We start from the raw sequence: 5,118 nt of genomic DNA, 5'->3' as shown, positions 1-5,118 counted from the left end.
ATGTTTCCAGTAAGGGAATGTGTAAATAAGGGATCAGTTTTTTGATTGCACATTGTGCAACCATGAAAACACACACACACACAAATATTTTCAAAGACTATTTAATGACTCAGGGAGAATTTCATTCCACAAGGTTAAGCAAAAAAAGCAGGACACAGGACATGGGTTTTGTGCAATGGTGCCAGAGAGGCTGGCGGCAAGATGGTGGACAGAGTTTTGGGATACATGGCAATGAAGTTTCTAGTCAGATTCAGGAGTAAGAAATTTAAACCACAGTTGTAGGGACCTAACCATTTTGGGGAGGAGCGTTCCTGATGGACAGGCTCTGCATTTCAAGAAAACGGAAGATTCAGCTAAATGACAAGAGGTTGCTATGGAAGGAAAAGAAGGTTCAAACCTCATAGGAATCCCTATTCGCAGATGGATGCCCTGACAACCTGAAACATCTCTAATTAGCTGAAGAGGAAAGGCTCAGGAAGCAATTTAAAAAAGTTAAGCGGCCTCTGTCAGTAGAACAAGGTGTCCAGCCATTGCCAGAAGACCAATGTAGCATTGACCAGGCTTTGTGTGAAGAACACTACAGAGTTGACCAGCCTCAGCCAGAAGAACGTAGCAAAAATGTAGACTTCATTATTATTCCAAAGAAAAATTAATCATCAAATGAAAAAGCACAAGAAAAAAGTGAACAAGTACAAGCTAAGTGCGCTACTAAGAAACAAGAATCTGAGAGGAGAAAATGAGAGAGACAAAGTTCAAAAGCTCTACAAAATGAAAAAAATGCAAGTGTTCAAAAGATTGAGCAGAAAGACTAAACATAAAAAGGTCTAACCAAACTTGAATTTACAAATGGCGTATCTTCTCTCTCTTTTTAAAAAGATTTTATTTATTTATTTGATGGAGAGAGACAGCGAGAGAGGGAACACAAGCAGGGGGAGTGGGAGAGGGAGAAGCAGCCTCCTTGCGGAGTAGGGAGCCGGACGGATGTGGGGCTTGATCCCAGGACCCCGGGATCATGGCCTGAGCTGAAGGCAGATGCTTAATGGCTGAGCCACCCAGGCGCCCCACAAATGGTGTATTTTTAAAAAAATAAAATTAAAAAAAGCTGTCAGATGCTTTGTCCTTAATCAAGGATTAAGCTATGTGCTGTCTATTGAGTTCTTTTGAATATGTAATGTACCTCCCAACAATTAACTAAATTTATCAACATAAACTGGAATGCTAAGCTATACAGATATCATGTCTAAATATTTTTGTTCCCATAAAGGAAAATTTTCCATATATGATCTACAGAATAAGATTTGTTTCTTATTTGCCTCTGAGGAAAGTTGGCCTGAAGGATGGAAAGAGCCTTCTATTTGGATGACAGGTTTAAGTATGTAATACTTTTGTATCACATGAAATTCAGGGGAAATGAAATGTTTTGAAAGTTTAAAAAAAAGCAGCTTGTGGGTGTGTGGGTGAGGGTCTTCACACCAAAGATGTCTCGACTCTGCTCCTTACCCATTAGCCACTTCACTACCCGCCCCTCCCAAACAACTCAGCTTCCTGGGTCTCCGCCAGTGAGGGGAAGGCCCTGACCCAGTATTAATGAGCAACATGAGGAGAAGTGCTCTGTGTCATGGTCTTTTTGGGGCAGGGGGTGGCAGTAATACTTCAGCTCTCATCTCCCTCAGGGGCAAGGAGCACCCAGGGTCTTCTCTGGGCATCGGGGAAGGGCTCCGAGTGCCCGCGGTGCCTCCCTGTCTCTGATGGTGTGTCCAGCACTCAGACTGGTGTAGACTGTTGTTGTTTTGTATGAGCGAAATTGTTTTTACTAAACAGATTTAATAGTTGAAAAAAAAAGCAGCACACACAATTATATGTTCTGTATGATCCATTATTAGTCTCTCTCTTTCTCTTTCTCTCTCACACACAAACATACATTACATACATAAGAGAAAATATCAGCAAGAAAGATCTCTGTTTATTACCATCCTTGGATAACTGTTTATTTTACATATTATTTTATATTTCTAAGCCCCCATTAGTGGGCATTCATTACTTTTAAAATCAGAAAAAAGAAGTTAGGGTAATAACAAATGCCAAATTCTTATTCCTGTGTTTCCTTTTTCTAAAACACCCAGATCAATACAAGGAACATGTGGCCTGGGGGAGAAAAAGCACATGGATTTTCTTCCTTCCGGATAGTTCCAACTATGGCCACTACCAGACACCAAAGGACATGTGGGCTACCTCCTCCTAAGTAATTGTTCTTATTAAAGCAGGAGTAAGGTATGTAAAGCAAAGTAGGCAGAGTAGAGGGTACATGCCACTACCACATATAAAACCACTGGCACTTTTTGCAAATTCTGCTTCCCTCTCCTGTCTGCTCAGGCCTAGCCCACTGTGGGTTGGAAACATACAGCTGTGGTAGAGTTCACTGTCCTCCCCTCACAGGGCATTCTGGATTGTAAAACATCTCTTTTCTTTGACACTCTGTTCCTTTTTTCTCCCACTGTCTCTATCCCCAAGTTACTCCACCAGGCCACTGTGAAAGAATGAAATAAAAATATGTGGAACATTCTCAGCCCCTCAGAGGGTGGGTGGAATCAGAACAGGAAGAACAATCTCGGTTTCTGTTACTGCCCCTGCTGCTCTGTGTACTTGTCATCCAACAAAACATAATTCGTCCTCTCCATTCTTTTCTTTCAAGTAAGTGATTAAAGACAATTTGTCAATAAAGGTTCCTAGTTACGTGGCCAGATTTTCTCTTCAGCATTTATTGTATGGTCTACTTTGTAAGCTTGGATTTAGATTTGGTGATATCAGGATTCACAACATTATGTTTTGTGCCAGTACATTTTATTTCACTGGGCTCTGAATAATCAGAGAACAGCATTTTCTTTTTTTTTTTTTTTAAATATTTTATTTATTTTTTAACAGAGAGAGAGAGACAGCGAGAGAGGGAACACAAGCAGGGGGAGTGGGAGAGGGTGAAGCAGGCTTCCCGCTGAGCAGGGAGCCCGATGTGGGACTCGATCCCAGGACCCTGGGATCATGACCTGAGCTGAAGTCAGACACTTAATGACTGAGCCACCCAGGCGCCCAGAGAACAGCATTTTCTAAATAACTATTTTACTCAATACCAACGAAAATACTCATGTGTTTATGTTAATAAAATATAAAAATCTGGGACCAAATTTGTTTACTGAGCCAATCACTTGGAAGTACCTTTAGGAATCAAATAGATTTAATGTATTTTTTAACTAGGGCTGATTTTTAGAAGTGTTTTCACTTAAACTATAATAAAATGATAGTTGTAAAGGCAATGAATATAATACTAGGTATGTAGCCAAAATAAATTCATTGTCATACTTGAAAGCACATACCTTATTTTAATGTACAAGATATGACATGATCTGAAAGTGTCTTGTTTCTCCATTTCTCTTTCACTGGAAATTCCTCAGGAATCCAAACCAACACTAAAGGAAACAGAGAAAAAAAAAATAAACAGGACAATGCTCATGTAAAGAACAAAGGTTAACACATGACATCAGGTCTCTTTTTATTTACTTCGTTGAAATTTAGTCAATGAAGAAAATTATTAATTTGATTTTTTCAACATTTATTTATTCAACGAGTCATGAGCTCAGGAGATGGTCAGGGCTAGAATCCTGACTCTGCCTTAATAATGGTGTAATCTTGGACAAGTTACTTATTTAACCTCTCTATGCCTCAGTTTCCTGAGTTGTGGGTACCAAAAGACATCACACAAATCACACAGCTAACAGCATCTTCACAGTTGAGTAAGTGTGATGAAGGAAAAATACAGGGCACTGAAGATTGATTTTGGGGCTGCTTTTTCAATGAACTGCAGAAGTTAAACTTTTATGACAGGTTCTTGATATCACGCTTTTGTAAAATCAAGAACTTCTGAAATTTCCACTGTCATATGCCCACCCATTATTTGTAACTTTACTGAAAAAAGTAAAATTTAAAAGTTGAGCACTCTTAATTTGAAGATTATGGTATGTTTATGTGTATTAAGGTGTTTAAAAAGAAATCCTAGCACCTGAAGGGGGGGAGGAATCATTCACTCCATTTGAATACAATGACAAACGAGTCAATAGCTTACAAATATTTAATTTTCCAACATGGCTCTTTAAAAACGTAAGAGTTCCAAAATTCTTAGAATTTTTCAAAATTCTTATTCTTAGAAAGGTTGGATGGAACAGTGGTTCAGGGTCCAGGCTCTGAAATCAGAAGACTGAGGATCTAGGCTCTGACATTTTGCTGGTTTTTAAGCTTTTGGCAAGTTCCTCCACCTCTTTTCAGCCTCAGATTCTTCATATTTAAAGTGGGGGATAACCAAACTTTCATCACGAGTCACGAGGCTGTTGTAAAGATTAACTGATACAGTCTAGCAAACATCTAGCAGCATTCAGCACACGGTAGACACTCCAAAAAGTGGAGCTGCTTAGCCAAAAGGGAACTTCCTTCCTAAGGATTTGCCACTATTAAGACCATTAAGAACCTGTCAATGTTTCATTTTCCCGTGTTTTTTAAAAAAGGCAGTTTTTCTGTATACATAGTCTGTGGTCCAGGAACACTAACGTGACATTTGGGAGTAACACGACTGGTTAAAACTTCACTGCGCAATCAGTGTTTGCATTTATTCCAAATTCCCATCAATCCCTCAGTTGCGAACGATACTAACATTAGGGTAAGTCAAAAATTCATTTTGCACAAAGGAATTCAACCCAGGATTTCTGACTTACTAAGAGCTGAGATCGCGTTTAGAGTGCAAAGCCCACCCAGCAGCGCCTAAGCGTTCCCTCAGCAAGACCTGTAGGCCACCAGCCGTCGCGTCGCGGGGCAGCCTGAAGGATGCTGAAAACCTGAGGCGAGAGTCGGGGCCTCACAGGCGGGGCCCAGATCTGGGTTCATAAATCCCAGGGCTGGGGTCGGGCTCCCCTCCCTTTTCACACACCTCTCTGGCCTCTCCATGTCCCGGGGTTCCGTCTCCCTCCAGAGGGGACCCTGCGCCTCGTCCGTCTCCTCCCGCCCATATTTGGGTCCCATCCCATCCTGCCTGGCGCTGGAGCGGCCAATCAGGAGGCGGTCTCCTCGCGGGGGGGC

At 41.1% G+C, this 5,118-nt stretch overlaps 1 pseudogene; it reads left to right on the top strand.

Annotated features, from left to right (window-relative positions):
- Nucleotides 1–314: 314 nt before the first annotated feature.
- On the top strand, nt 315–855 carry LOC110575854 (annotated as a pseudogene).
- Nucleotides 856–5,118: the final 4,263 nt, after the last annotated feature.

Source organism: Neomonachus schauinslandi, chromosome 11, assembly GCF_002201575.2.
Source record: "Neomonachus schauinslandi chromosome 11, ASM220157v2, whole genome shotgun sequence".
In the NCBI taxonomy this organism is placed as follows: Eukaryota; Metazoa; Chordata; class Mammalia; order Carnivora; family Phocidae; genus Neomonachus; species Neomonachus schauinslandi.
The sequence above is the reverse complement of the archived record's forward strand: the minus strand, read 5'-3'. Positions and strand labels throughout refer to the sequence as shown.